The 16,000-nt window shown below is 46.7% G+C and overlaps 1 long non-coding RNA gene and 1 pseudogene across 1 annotated transcript; both read right to left on the bottom strand.

Moving 5' to 3' along the window:
* Positions 1-986: 986 nt before the first annotated feature.
* LOC130841517 (vasodilator-stimulated phosphoprotein-like) lies at positions 987-3,894 on the bottom strand (annotated as a pseudogene).
* A 5,517-nt stretch (positions 3,895-9,411) lies between these two features.
* LOC130842032 (uncharacterized) lies at positions 9,412-11,328 on the bottom strand. The gene is made up of 3 exons (XR_009050328.1): positions 11,283-11,328; positions 10,729-10,931; positions 9,412-9,485 (listed from the first exon to the last, which is right to left on the bottom strand). It is a non-coding gene; the product is annotated as an uncharacterized LOC130842032 (long non-coding RNA).
* Between the last annotated feature and the right edge of the window lie 4,672 nt (positions 11,329-16,000).

Raw genomic sequence — 16,000 nt, 5'->3', positions numbered from 1 at the left:
GTATTTTTCTATTTATCACATTTGCTTCTTATTCAATTTTTTTTCTATTTCCTCCCCTCTTCTGGGTCAGTTGGCCATTTGGTATTACATCATTTTATCTTCACTATTGGCTTATTAGTTATATATCTTTGTTTAACTTTATTTAGAAGTTGCTCTAGGAGTTACAATATATATCATTAACTCACAATATGCCTTCATATAGTATTACACCAATCCATGTACAGTACAATAACTTCACTTTTCTTTCCTTCCTTCCATCCTTTGTATGACAGTTGCCTTATATTTTAATCCTGTATATGTGATAAATCCCATAATACATTGTTACTATTTTGCTTTAAACATCAATTATCTTTTGTTTGCCACAAAGTTGCAGCATCTTAATTCCTCATAGAAAAGGGGAAGGAGCCAGAGGGAAGGGAGGTCCCTGAGGTGGGGGGAGGTGCCCCCAGTCTGGTGGGACAACCACCCCTTAAATAGCTGTCCAAAATGGGACAAGCCAGGGGCACAGCATTTAAAAACTCTCCACACATCATTTTATCAAAACCAAAGAGAAAAAATTTCCTCCCCCCAAACCTAAATATATACATATACCTTTTTTTCTTAAAAAACAAAACTTCAAAGGCATTAAGCGTTAAAGTGAACCTAGAACAAGGGAATGTGAAATTGCCCCCTTCCTTCTCCCTTACTGTGAGGTTAATTGGTACATTCCCAACTGAGGCACCAGCCCCAAGGGGGATGGCAGAGGGGAAGGACCAATGAGAGCAAAGGGTGGAGGCCTCCCCAGCCAGTCAGCAGCCAGTATGGGTGTGGGCATGGTGCCGGGGAGCCACACCCTCTTGAAATTTTCCAAGTGAGATAGAGAGTGGGGAAGCCGCATTCCTGTGTAGTCTTCAGCCAACTTCAAGTAAAGTTAAGGCAAGGAAAGCAGGGTGACAGGTGGAGGGGTTGCTTGAAAAGAAGAAACTGGATCTTCTGGGGCCCTGTGGTCAGGGGGGACTCCGCTTCCTCAGCTCTTGGACAAAGGCTTCAATTTCCTCTTTCACTTTCTGCAGTTTCTTCCTCACCTCTTCCAGAAGGTCCTGTTTCACCCTCTCCAGGTCTGACTCATCCCTGGAGCTGAGCGTAGAGCGGTGGGCCTCAGAAGTGGTCACTGAATGACAAGACAAGAAAAAGGACGCAGATGCAGAGAATGGACTGGAGAACTCGAGGTTTGGGGGGGCGGGGGGTGAAGGGGAAGCTGAGATGAAGCGAGAGAGTAGCACAGACATATATATACTACCAACTGTAAAATAGATAGCCAGTGGGAAGTAGTTGTATAACAAAGGGAGTTCAACTCGAGGATGGACGATGCCTTAGAGGACTGGGACGGGGAGGGTGGGGGGGACTCGAGGGAGGGTGGGGGGGGGAGTTGAGGGAGGAAGGGAATACGTGGGTATGTGTATAAAAACAGATGATTGAACTTGGTGTACCTCCCCCAAAATAATAAATAAATAAATAAAATTATTTTTAAAAAAATAAAAAAAATAAAAAATAAAATGTGAGCTGAAGACAGAGGGTGGGGTGAAGTCCTGCACGTTCCTTGGCTTCTCCCCTCTCCTCCTTCTCCTCTTTCCTGCCTTAGCATCTCACAAAGAAGGAAGCGTACTTGCTTATTTGAATTCATGTAAATTTGTTTGGAACTCCCTCATTCTGAAAGCTGTTTCTATTTGCCTGTTTTTAATTTGCTGGAAATTTCAGAGAAGAAGATGAAAAAAAAAAAAAAAAGAAGTGCTCACTGAAGAAGATGACTTCATCCTTGACAAGGCTGTACTGTTCTTATCCTAGAATCTCCTCACAGATTCAATGTGGGCTGGGACTCTGGCCTCTGGCTCCCCCTGATTGGCAGATTCTTCTTTGGCAGGTTTCTCCCCAAATTGTGTGGCTTTCCTTCTCCAGACCAGCATAGCGTTCATCTCTTCCGTGAGCCCTCTTCCCGTCCTTTGACTTCTCTCAGCTTTGGGGGCCAAAGGCCCCCCCAAAGCCTTCTCCTGCTTGCTGGCTTTCCTGAGTTTGGCTCCAGCAATGGCTGCAGCCAGGCTGGGGGCCCCAGTCCCTCCACCACTGGGGCCTTGTGCTGTAGGGAGAGGGGGAACAGGGGGTGGGCTTCCCCTTGCTCCAAGCCCCACAGCCTACAACCCCAAGAAGGAGAGATGGGTAGTGGCAGAGATCCGGAGGAGGATGAGGTCCTGCAGGCGGGGGAGCAGGTGGACCTCCTGCATTGGAAACCCTGCACTCCCGCTCCATGAGCTCCAACTGCTGCTGCCTTTTCTGCTTCTCCATCTCCTCTGGGGAGGGGCCGTTCTGCACAGACCAGGTGGGAGGTGCTATAGGCGACAGCAGGGGCAGAAGCCCACTTCCTTCCACTGCCTCTAGGGCACTGGCCATGCCTACAGCAAACTGTGTTGCATCCTCCTTGCTGTCGAAGTTGAGACCCCAGACCTGGCGGGCGTCACACCACTGGTGGAAGTTGGGGGTGGCCTGGTTATACTTGACACCCTGGATGATGGCACAGTCGATGACCACCTGCCGGTGTGGCTGCGTCTTCTGGCTGATCACTCAGAAGGAGTTGGCAATGGGGTTGTGGTAGGTCTGGACTCGGCTGAAGGCCTGGGGGCCATGCCAGCAGGCAGCCATCGCTTGCTGCTGTCATTGTAGAGCATCACAGTGGCCCGGCTGGAGCAGACAACCGTCTAGCTTACAGCTGCTTGGCGGGCAGAGTTCCCACAGGGTAGGTGCTCCTGGGTGCCCCTGGCTTGAGGTTCAGGGGTTCAGGGCTGGCTCCAGGTTCTGCTCAGTCTTCCCTAGGGTCCCGCCCCATAGAGTCCAGCTTCCTGGGGGGAACATGGACAGGGCCGGGGCAAGTCCTTGGGTTCCTCCTCCCTCTGGGGGTCTGATTGGGCAAACCTGGCACAGAAAGGGGGTGCAGCATCCCTACCCCAGCAAGCCCCCTTGGCCAGTGGCAGCCACAATGTTACTCTTACTGCTGTACTTCGCTACATTTCATTCCAAAATTCCACCAGTTATCTTTTAAAGAGATTAAATAAGGGGCTTCCTAGGTGGTGCAGTGGTTAAGAGTCCGCCTGCCAGTGCAGAGGACACGGGTTCGTTCCCTGCTCCAGGAAGATCCCACATGCCGTGCAGCAACTAAGCTCGTGCGCCCAAAAAACAAAACAAAACAAAACAAAAAAAAAGAGAGAGAGATTAAATAAGAGAAAATTATTTGGATTCACCCACAATTTTACCATTTCCACCACTATTCAATCCTTTGTGTAGATCCAAATTTCCTTCTGATAGAATTTTTCTGCCTGGAGAACTTCTTTTAATGTATTTTGTAGAGCAGATCTGCAGGGAATGAATTATTCTAGCTTTTGATTTGCTTACGTGTGTAAATGTTTTTATTTCATCTTCATTTTTGAAAAATACCAGAGAATTCTGGATGGCATAGATTCTGGTGAGAAGTCTGCTATCCTTCCTTAAGTCTGTTCCTCTGTATGTAATGTGTCTTTTTTTTTTCTTCTTCTCTTCTGTGAGGGCATTAGTGTTGGTGATTGAGTCAGTCTCATCTTAGCTGAGCTGGGCTTCAGTTGTTTTATTTCTGTAGTTATTTTCAATATGCCACAGACTTCACATTCCTTCAGCAGTGGGCAATGCTACCTGATATTAGTGTAGGATCTGGAGCACTGGAGGTATAACAGGGAAGAGCAAATCTGACTCTATATTGGAGCTATTTCTTTTACTTTAACCTTTGTATTCTATTGCTTTTGCTACAAGTTAATCATTAAAGAGATGTTGCCTATAGCTTAAAATGTACATAATGGCCCATCTCCTGGAACCCTGCTTCCCACACCTGAACATTAAGCTCAAATACCTTTGTTTAAGCTCACAGGAACTATCTTGACCAGGCCCACCTGTGAATGGCTGCAGAAATGAAGAAATTAACACATCCCCTCCAGAGTCTGGCCAGAACCAGGAAATATTTGCAACAACTTACCACCTTTTTTACTTTACCTCCTCACCTCCCCTCTCTCCTCTGTAAAGGAAACTTAGCATCCAAACCCAGGCAAGATGGTTCTTTGAGACACTAGTCCACCATCTTCTTGGTCAACTGGCTTTCCAAATAAAGTCGCTATTCCTTGCCCCAACATGTTGTCTCTCCACTTATTGGCCTGTCATGTGGCAAGCAGTACGATCCTGGACTCAGTAACAGAGGCTCTGTCAGTGATCCTATTCCGCACTCAGCTTGCAGCATGACACATACACCTGGGCCACAAAGGACTCTCCCCCAGAAGTTGACTGCTGCTGCTCTGCTGCTGCCCTTCATGGAGGCAGAAGGGCTTCTCTGATTCCCACTCCAACCTCAGTCTTAGGCAGATCTTTTAGGCCTAACCCTCGGGGATGGTGCTTTCTCAGATTCCTGCACCCCCTTCGTGTTAGCCAAGTTTTTCCCTGTATCAGTGGGGAATCTCAAGTGGAAGCAAGTTCAGAAAACTTGCCTCTACCCCAGAGTAACAGACCCCCACCTTACATCAGTGTGGGTTTCTGAGCCAAAGTGGGTATTTTGCTTCTCTTCCAGACACAAACGTCTGTTGCCTATACCCCTCCCTCAACATCAGCAAACCCTTCACTACAGACTCATGATGAGAGGGTTTCCTGTCCTTCCCACATTGGCTGATGTCTTTGCTTTATAGGAGAAAGTTTGGGGAAGCAGGCAGGGTTACTTCTCTGTGTGCTACTGAGGTAACTCTCTCAGGTCTCCTGGAATTCCACCAGTCTTCCCCATGAATTGCAAGTGAAGGTCTGCAAACAAGATCTGGCAGATGAACCTGGATTCCTTTGGGGTCTGAGATTTCCAGGGATTCCACACTCTCTCATTAGCTTATATTTGGCCATTATGAATTTGTTACAATTTTACTTGTTTGCTTCTCAGCTGCTTTTATGAATGTCTCTTCTTCCACACATACCTTACCAGAGGTGAAGTAGTTTGTGTGTCCTAAGTCTGTTCAGGAGGCCTTGTCACCCTCTGGTATCAGTTCACATGGCTTCCTTGTTACCTCAAGGATCTCACAGTTTAAAAAAAAAAACAAAACCTGGTAGGTTCATGAAATGTAACAAGTGTACCACTGTGGTGGGGGATGTTGATAATGGGGGAGGTTATGCATGTGTGGAGGCAGGGGGCATATGGGAAATCTCTATGTCTTCCTCTTAATTTTGCAGTGAACCTACAACTGCTCTAAACAAATAATTTTTAAAAAATCTATAATGTTGCAGATTATTGGACTTTTTCTTACTGTCAGAGTGAAAGTGACTTTCTCTGAGTCTTTCTACACCCTATGTGGTATCTGAAAGCTCTGTATTGATGTCCCCTATGGCATTACTGAAATTGGTAATTTGTGTCACTCCTCCTTCTTTCCCTCTTTTTTTTAATCAATCTGGCTAAAGGTTTGTTATTTTATTAATCTATTCAAAGTATCAACCATTGGCTTCATTGATTTTTTGGTACTGATTTTCTGGTTTCTATTTAATTGATTTCTGCTCATATGTTTGTTATGCTTTTCTTCTGCTGGTTTTGGGTTAAATTTGATTTTATTTTTCTAGTTTCTTTTTTTTATATATAAATTTATTTATTTATTTTATTGGCTGTGTTGGGTCTTCATTGCTGCGCATGGGCTTTCTCTAGTTGCGGCGAGCAGGGGCTACTCTTCCTTGTGGTGCGCAGGCTTCTCATTGTGGTGGCCTCTCTTATTGCAGAGCATGGGCTCCAGGCACGTGGGCTTCAGTAGTTGTGGCACATGGGCTCAATAGTTGTGGCTCACAGGGCTCTAGAGCGCAGGCTCAATAGTTGTGGCGCACAGGCTTAGTTGCTCTGCAGCATGTGGTACCTTCCTGGGGCAGGGATCAAACCCGTGTCCCCTGCATTGGCAGGCAGATTCTTACCCACTGCGCCACCTAGGAAGTCCTTCTAGTTTCTTAAGGAAGAAGATTATTGATCTTTGAATGATCATTGTCATTTTTTCCTTTTCTAATACAAACATTTAATGCTATAAATTTCCCTCTCTGAAGCTTTGGCGTCACCTCATAAATTTTTATATGGTGTATTTTCTATTTTTCCTTTGATTCTTGCATTAATTTGAAGTGTTGTTTAATTTACAAATAATTTGTGATTTTCCAGCTATCTTTCCACAGCTAATTTCTATTTTAATTCTTTGGTGGTCAGGGAATATACTTTGTATGATTTCAGTCCTTTTGAACTTATTGAGCTTTTTAAATGGCATATCTTGGTGAACATTCCATATTCACTTTAGAAGAATATGTTTTCTGCTGCTATTGTTCTATAAATATCAATTAGGTCAAGTTGGTTGTTATTCTTATTCAAGTCTTCTATATATTTTCTGATTTTTTTGCTCACTTATTGTATTAATGGCTGAGAGAGAAATGTTAAAGTCTGTGACTGCAACTGTGGATTTGTCTGTTTCTCCTCTCCATTCTATCAGGTTTTAGCTCCTGTATTTTGAAATTGCCTACACATTCATGATTGTTGTGTCTTCTCAATGAATGGAATTCTCTATCATTGTGTACTATCCCTCTTTACCCTCAGTAAAAATCCTCATTTTGAAGTATACTTTGTATGATATTAATTTAGACTATCCAGCTTTCATTTGATTCACGATTTGGGGGTATAAATTTTTCTACCCATATAATTTTAAATTATTAATTTATTTATATTTAAAGTGGGATTTTTTTTACCGTATATAATGTGATCTGATGAAGTAGGTCTTTTAATTGACATGTATGAGCAACTTACAATTAGTGTGTAAACACTTCAGTTTTAAATCTACCACTTGGCTATGCTTTTCTATATATCACATATGTTTTTTAATAATTTTCCATTTCTTCCCTTCTTTTGGATTAGTTGAGTGTTTTTTATTATTCCATTTTATCTCCACTATTGTCTTTCCAGTTATACATCTTTTTAAAAAAATCTTTCTCGGGAATTCCCTGGCATTCCAGTGGTTAGGACTTAGTGCTTTCACTGCTGTGGCCCCAGGTTTAATATCTGGTCAAGGAATTAAGTTCCCGCAAGCCAAGCATGCAGCCAAAAAAAAAAATCCTTCTAGTGGTGGCTCTGGAGTTTACAAAATATGCATTTTTAACTTCTTACATTATACCTTCAATTAATATTTTACCACTTGATACATAAGAACCTTACAACTGTATATTTCCCTTTCCTTCCTGCTATTCTTTGTGCTATTTTTCTCTTACAATTTGTTTTTACATATGTAATAAACACAATACACTATTACTATTTTTGCTTTAGATGATTATCATTTAAAGAAATTAAATATTTTTAAATGTGTATTTATAAAAATTTTTACCATTTCCAGTATTATTGAATTCTTAGTATAGATCCAAATTTCTTTCTGATATCATTTTCCTTCTCCCTAAGAACTTCGTTAACAGAATTTGTAGGGCAGATCTGCTGGCAATGACTATTCTTAGATTTTTAGTTTGTTAAATCATTGATTTAAACATTTTCACTTCATCTTCATTTTTTGAAAAGCATTTGCACTAATCAGAGAATTCTGGGTGGCATAAATTTTGATGAGAATTCCACTGCCTTTCTTAATGTTGTTCCTGTGTATGAAACGTGTCTTTTTTTCCCTCTGTTTCTGTCAGAGAATTACTGTTGATGTTTGAGTCAGTCTTTTCAGTAGGTGAGCTGGCCTTCAGTTGCTTTCTTGCTATAGCTATTTTCAATACAATACAATTTTTTATTGTATGCCAGACATTGAGAATTTTACCTTCTTGTTATGGATTTTATAATAAGAGTAATAACAATACTAATAATTCCTTTAAATGATTTTGAGATCTATCCTGTGATGCATTTAAGATACTTAGAAACAGCTTTATCCTTTTCAGGCTTGCTTTCAAGCATTGTTAGATGGAACAAGAGCAGTCACTAATCTACGTCTAATTTGCCCCACTACTGAGGTAATATCTTAGTAAGTAATCTACAAGATACCCGCATAATATGAGAGGTTTTTCCCCTCTGGCAGGTGAGAAGATGAACTATTTCCACCCCTCTATGAGCTCTGAGGTTGTTCCACCCACTTCTTTTTGGTGGTTCTTTTCCAGGCCTTAGGTAGTTTCTTCACACACATGTGCTGATCAGAATTCAGCAGAAGACTCCTAGAATGCGCTCTCTCTCTCTCTCTCTCTCTCTCTCTCTCTCTCTCTCTCTCTCCCTCTGCAGTCCTCCCCCCTCCATGCAGCTCCCTTTTCTCTGGTCGTGTGCTCTAGGAATTCGAGCTGCCTTGGCCTCCCTGAATGCTGAACTCTATTTCCTCAACTCTGGGAGAATGCTGGCCTCTGTCTGGGTTCCCTCTCCCTGCACCAAAGCCTGGAAGTCCTCTCCAGGAGTGGTGGGTTCAGCCTTGGACATGATCCTGCAGGTAACTAAGAGGTCCCTGGAAGGCAAGACCCTCAGGACGGATTCTCCAGCCCACAGCACATGCACAGAGAGGAGTGTTCACTGAGACTGAGAGTACTCCGAATATCTGATCTTTCCAAGTCACGTGGTGGGGACCATATTTCTTTCAGGGATTATGCAGATTCGGTCTCGCTTGGCTTTAACTGTCTTTCTGATGTCAGTGGCTACTGCTGTTACTGACATTGCTGTGGAATAAGGCACATACAGGGGTAATGGGCAGGAGTTCTGTGGCCAGACAGACCTGGGAGTGAGTATGGTGTTTCCCCTCCTGGCTCTGGTGAGTTTGAGTAAGTTAGTTAGCTTATGCACAGTACATCAGTTTACTCATCTGTAAAACAGTGATTAATAATAATAACCACCTCCCAAGAATGTTAGGAATTAACTGATGGTTAAAATAGAGCATCTCCCAGTGACTAGAGAAAGCCCGTACGCAGCAATGAAGACCCAACACAGCCAAAAAAATTTTTTTAATAATAAATAAATAAATAAAATAGAGCATCTCTGGAAACAATACGAATGACAAAAACATTAATAATACTGGCTAATGTTTATCTAACATTTATTCTGTGCCAGGCCCTGCGAAAGCTCTTAGTAGGATCATTTACTCTTCATGAAAACTTGTGAGGGTTAATACCATTTCACAGTGGAGAAGAATGAGGAACAGAGACAGAAAGGGAATGAACCCCAGTCACACACCTGATATGAAGAGGACAAGATGAGATGAACCCTCAAGATGACTAAGCCAGAACCCAATGCCAGAACCACTGCCAGTGTTCCAGCTAGGCCATGGAGAGATCTATTCCAGATGGGGCACTGCTAGATCTGAAGAGTAGAAAAAGGAATCAGAGTGGGCTGCTGTGGGCAGTGAGTACTGGGAAGACATACCAAGCAGATGAAGGGGCTGGAGGGCAGTGATGATGCCTACCGATGCTGGGGATCGGAGTGTCGATTCAAGACCCTAGGAACAGAGGAGAAAGAAGACGGTATGGGAATCACAGGGAACATCACTGGCTGAGAACAAGGACCCTTCTGATTGTTAGCTCCTAAATTTGTTCATTCATTCATTCACTCATTCATTACTTCACAATGCATTTCCTGAGCTCCTGCTGTCTTCTAAAAGGGATAGAAAAAGGAGCGCTCAAACCCAATCCTGTTCGCAGACATATTGTTCTATGTGACTTACAAAGAGATAGAATGAAAAACAATTTTTCTCAATTTATTTTGTTTCTATCATTAAAAAAAAAGAAGAACATGACAAGAACCCAGATTTTCAGCTTATCTGGAAAAATTACAGCCCCTGGCCATGCAGCGATGTCATTCCTGCAAAAAGATAGTAGGCGATAGGAGCATTGTGGATGCCCCCTCAAACAGGGTACAGGTCTGAGGTCTTCAACAGCCCCATCTTTTCTATTGTACCCACTCCAGAAGCAGACTGGAAGGGAACACTTACCACACCCATGTGCTGCTCTTCCCTACCCTCACATGAGCTGGGTTCCTGATGCACAATAATTGCCTGGCCCTGAGCCATGTAAGTTTGAGAACCCTGTTCCTGGAGACCCTCCAGATGCCCTCACATACAAATGCTCTGTGGTACAGGTATTGTTTGCACCACATGACTTTGCTGTATATACAGTTATGCAAATAATACTTGAATAACGGGCTACTGTAAAAGATTCCATCAGTACACCCGTACATGGATTAAACAGGTCATCACATTCTTCCACATTCCCTTCTTTCTGGGCCTGCCAATGGGGCTAGTTATAGGTGCTTCTCTATTCCTTTCAAACACATTTCTCTGTATTTAAACCACACACACACACACACACACACACACAGAGCAGGCCCCACTATGAGCATCTCCCATGTGCTTCCCCTCCCCCCAAATATTAATAGCATGTCCTGAAGAAGAGCCCTCTGATCAGTACCCACTGGTCCCCTCATTGTGTTCCATGGCCAGTGTGTGTTCCATGGTATAACATGAACCCCTCACCGTTCATTTACCATCCAAACATCATTGACTATTAACTGACATAAAGAGGTTTTACAAAATTGTTTGCTGCTGCCTTCCTTCGACACACAGCTCTGTGACTGTGTGTGTTGATTATACATTTTTAAACTGGAGCTGCTGGGTCAACTCAGTCATTCACCAATCATCCACTGAGCACCTACTATGCGCTGGGCAATGGGGAGACGGACCTTACCGGACAAAAAAAAGTCTCTCTGCCCTCACGGACCTAGCATTGTAAGGAATTTTCACTTTGATAGATGCTGCCACAATGCTGTCCATCAGTGGTGCAGGAGAAGTAAAGCTTGTTTACTGGCTCCTCACATCATTCTTGGGGCAGATGCTCTGCTGCTGTGAACAGGATGCTTAGACCTTTGCTCGCTCCAAGATCATCAGGATCTGGCGGTGAGATTGTTCCTTTGGACGTGTTGGGGGGTGGGGGGGTAAGGAGGGAGGGAGAGAAGGGAAGGGACAGTTCACAAGTGATGTGCTGGAGGGAGGGAGGGAGGAATCACAGACTCGACCACTTAGTTGTGTGGGAGGGAGGCTGAGCCTGGTTAGAAATGCAAATTCTCAGGCCCCACCCAGGACCCACTGAATCAGAAACCCAGGGATGGGGGGCAGCAGTCAGTGTTTTAACAAGCCCTCCAGGTGATGGGATGCATGCTAACGTTTCACATTCACATTAGACCCACGAGTGTAACCCACAGGACTGAAGTGAGAAACAGCACCCCCCCCCCAGGGTCTCACCTCCTGGGGGTGTCGGAGGATGAGGTGTGAGGATGGAACACTCCACTGCTGGAACGTACCATTGCGAGGGCAGAGATGGAAGACACCACCACAGGTGCCACGGGAGAGAAGGTTCCATTGTGGAACAATGCAAATACTGTGTATGGAGGGACGATAACGCCCGCCCCTCTCCGGGGGGACCAGCGCCAGCCTTTGCCGGAGGTGGGGAGAACGCTGTACTGGTGCCCCAGCCGTCAATAGCGGCATTGAGGGACGGCCCCCGCGTCCTTTCTCAGACGGTTGGGGAGGCCGCGCCAGTCTATTTTGGCCACGCCCATCTCCTGCAGATTTGAATAAACCGGGAGCTGGCCATGGGGCAGTTGATTGGTTGTGGGGCTTGGGAGGCGAGGAATCCTGGACCGCTCTGGGCAGCCCACGTGGAGACCGCCGGCTCAGGCTCTTACCGGGGCAGAGCCCTCAAACCCTTCCCCGTGCCTGCAGTCAGGTGCTGAGGTTGATGAGCAGGAGGTCGCATTGCGGGCCTCGCAGCTGAGCACCGCAGGACCAGTGGAACCGTCTCCAGGAGTGTCCCCTGCCCAGTCAACAGGCTGGAGCTGGCTTAGTGAGGCCACTTTAGGAGTCAGCTGGCACCTGTGCGCGGGGCTGTGAGTTTTAGGTGGTCATTCTTCTGATTTGCAGGGTCCTAAGCACTTCTAAGAGGCCCCTTGTAAGAAAACCCTGTCACCCCTGGCACCGACGAGGACACTCAGACCCAGAGAAGGCACTTTTTTTTTTTTAGATTTTATTTATTTTGGGGGGGGGTACACCAAGTTCAATCATCTGTTTTTATACACATATCCCTGTATTCCCTCCCTCCCTCGACTCCCCCCCCACCCTCCCTCGAGTCCCCCCCACCCTCCCCATCCCAGTCCTCTAAGGCATCTTCCTTCCTCGAGTTGAACTCCCTTTGTTATACAACAACTTCCCACTGGCTATCTACTTTACAGTTGGTAGTATATATATGTCTGTGCTACTCTCTCGCTTCGTCTCAGCTTCCCCTTCACCCCCCCCCCCCACCAAACCTCGAGTTCTCCAGTCCATTCTCTGCATCTGCATCTTTGTTCTTGTCACTGAGTTCATCAGTACCAACTTAGATTCCGTATATGTCAGTTAGCATACAATATTTGTCTTTCTCTTTGTGACTTACTTCACTCTGTATGACAGACTCTAGGTCTATCCACCTCATGACATATAGCTCCATCTCGTCCCTTTTTATAGCTGAGTAATATTCCATTGTATATATATGCCACATCTTCTTTATCCATTCATTTGTTGATGGGCATTTAGGTTGCTTCCATGTCCTGGCTATTGTAAATAGGGCTGCAATAAACATTATGGTACATGTTTCTTTTGGGATTATGGTTTTCTTTGGGTATATGCCCAGGAGTGGGATGACTGGATCATACGGTAGTTCTATTTGTAGTTTTTTAAGGAACCTCCAAATTGTTTTCCATAGTGGCTGTACCAACTTACATTCCCACCACAGAGAAGGCACTTAACCGGCCCCGCCATTCAGGTAGGGCAGGTGCCAAAGCCCATGAGGATAGCATCTGGGGCAGTCCTGGTGCTTACGCTGCCCCAAGCCCTCCCAGGGTTCATTCCCTGTCTTCACAGACCCAGCCCCGCCCTGTATCATCCCATCTCCTGCAGGACACCCAGCCCAGCTCCTCCTCTCAGAGACCCTCTCCCTTTCCCCCAGCCCTGCGGGAACTGCCCGGGACTCCTGGTCTAGGTCTGGATTTCATCTGGATCCTGGAGAGATTTTCAGTTCCGCCCTAATAGGGACTTTATGACAGACCCCTGTGTGTGGGCAGGAGAGAAGTGTCCTGCAGAATGTTCTGCCCTTGCAGGGAGCAGGCGGGGTCCTGAGGGGATCCTCTGAGGCAGCACTGGGTGTTGGGTGAGTGGCTGCAAATGGGGTGAGGGTATAACTGAGGCCATGTGAATAGGGCTGGGGAGGGGGGCTAAAGAGGCCCCTGGGTTGGGAGGGGAGGCCTGGTGGCAGGCGAGGGGAGGGGTGGGGATTTGGAGAGAGAGAGGAGTTGTGGCAGCTGTCACCAGGAGAGGGAGTTTGGAAAATGACGGGGATGACCAGAGGGATTTACGGGGGTTGTCATAGGCACTGAGACGGGAAGACCTCTCATAGCTCCAGGATTCAGTATCCCACAGTGGGTGCTGAGAGATGGCAGAGGTCCCCGGGGCTCCTCCTGTGGATCTGGGATTCACTCTAACCCCGCCCCCCCCCCCCCCCCCCCGCCCCGTGGGGCAGGATACAAAGTCACCACGACCAGAGATGGCCAGGGTGGGTCAGACGATGGCCATTCCCAGGACTCAGACATGGGAAGTCAATTTCAGAACCCCTCAGCTCTAAGGCACTCCCTGTCCCTGGAGTGAACCTGCCTTCTTCAGGATGACATGCTGGTGGCTGCAGGGACTGCAAGACTGGAAGCCTCTCCCCCTTGGGGTTGACTGAACAGAGACTCACTGTGGCCCACAGAGCAGCCCAGAGTGGAAGATCTGTGGCTCTGTGTCCCAGGGTGCAGCCTGTAGGCTCTGTGGGGAGGTGTGTGAGGCCTCTGAATTGAAGGGGAGCTGTTACCTAGAGCAGTCCCCACTGAAAGAAAAACACACAACATAAGAGTTGTGAGTTCAAGTTGTATCCAGGGTCTCCTGAGGACTATAGCCCAGGAGACAGCTACTCGGTTAGCTCTCAGGAAACTGTTCTGAAGAGACAGAGGAGACGTCAATGTGATTTTTGGCTACGAAATACATGCAGTCGAACATGCATATTGGTAAAAGACTACCGTGAGCCACAAAGATCAGATATCTCAAGTTAATGATTTTCATGCGTTTCTGTGTGTGGGAAGATACAAGAATCTGGGGTCATTGAATCTTCTCCTGAGGTATGCAGGTAACTAAATAAGGGCCTGCGTGTCCAAAGCATGGAGTCCTCATCCTGTTTTTCACTCTGAATTCCTTCAGAGTGCACCGTCGGTCAGCAACCACAGTGGTTACAACTTAACCCTTGTAGAACTGGGTGGTAAGCAACGCTCTCTGTCTTGGGGATCCTAATTTTTCTGAGGCCACCCCAGTAGGAATTGTCTGAGCTGGTGGACGTCTGTGTTCTCAGGTGTGACATACTTGAGCTGTTTGTGGTTGGTGTCTGGGATGAGAGGTCTCTGAACTGTTTGTGGGTCTCTGTCCCAGGGCATGAACTCTCTGAACTACTTGGGGGATCTTTGTCCTGCGGGTTGGGTCTCTGAGCTGTTCACGTATCGGCATCTGAGAATGTTCCCGAGAGGAAGGCTGGATGGACCCTACTCTCACAGGTCTCAGAAGTAGACCTGTGATTTCACATTTGCTGTGATTTCTACCATGCCTCCCTACAGAGATGAAAGCTTAGGGTCCGCATCCTGTTGGAGGGCAAGTCCTCAGCCATGTGCAGCTCACAGGAGCCCATGGTAATAATACTGATAAGAACAATACTTGCTGACATGACTACCACCCTTGATAGGGGCTCTGTGACAAAAACTATGTACACATATTCCCTCAGTTAATCTGCCCAACCCCCAACAAGGAGGGCAGCATTTGCGGGTGGGGAGCCTGAGGCCGAGCTGGATGGGAGTTCTCAGCTCATGAAGAGGGGAGGAACTGGATGTAAACTTAGGCTCCTTGGAGGAGGCAGGGGAGACTCAGCACAACCCTGGCCAGGTCGTGGCGGGGGTAGGGGGAGGTTTGCAGAGGGCCACAAGGACCCTGTCACTGACTCACTGTCAGGATATGCTTCTGTGTCTCTCCATCACACACCCTGCTCGTTACCTGATGTACGGAATGTAATCTTCACATTCCCTGGGGAGGTGGTGGTGAGCCTCCAAGCAGGTGGGGAAATACCTCAGATTCATCAATTTGCACAAGGCCCCACCGCAAATGTAGAGATTCCTGCCTCTCTGTCCCCCTTTAAAGCATTCTTTGGCACTGAGATCAGCAGGAGGGCAGTCGGGGCTGGAGAGGTTGTGGGGGACCCTGGGTACTGCGTGAGCCTCCCCATAACTGGAATGTGTCTTTGTCCTGATGGGCAGAGGGCCCTGATGTGTGTCGAGGCAGCGTGACTGAGGCCCAGGCCATGGGCAGCTGAGTCATTCCCTAGAGACAGTCCCTGGGGAGCGGCTTCTTTTCTCCTGTAGAGACAGGCACATCATCCAGTAGCAGGGCTGGGGGCCCACAGGTGGGTGCTAATTAAGTGGGGATACCTTGCTGCCAGAAATTGTCTCTGTCCCTGTCTCTCTAATGCGCTTTCTCTCTGTCTTCTCTATATGCCTGTTACATTGTGGCTCTTGTGCCTTTACTAGATGTAACCTCACTCACACCATGAGGGTCCTTGCTCCGCCTCTCCTGAGGGTATCATCCTTTGACATGGATATTCACAGGGAGCAGTAGGGGGCATTCCCCTTGAGTCTAGGGGATTCCAGGAAAGGCATGTTCAGCTGCAGAGGGGCTGGGAAAGGGCTTCTTCCTTGGGGCAAACCAGGAGCTCCTCAGTATACACTGGGTGACGTGGGCCTCTGGCCTCTGAGAGAGGCATGGGGTCCTCTCTGCTAAGAACCCTCCCATGGCTCAGATCAAAGTCCTCATCATTGCCCAGAAGGCCTGGCCCTCATCACCTCTCTCACCAGATCTCC

The sequence above is a fragment of the Hippopotamus amphibius genome, chromosome X (genome assembly GCF_030028045.1).
Source record: "Hippopotamus amphibius kiboko isolate mHipAmp2 chromosome X, mHipAmp2.hap2, whole genome shotgun sequence".
In the NCBI taxonomy this organism is placed as follows: domain Eukaryota; kingdom Metazoa; phylum Chordata; class Mammalia; order Artiodactyla; family Hippopotamidae; genus Hippopotamus; species Hippopotamus amphibius.
Note: the sequence above shows the minus strand (reverse complement) of the source record. Positions and strands in the feature narration are given on the sequence as shown.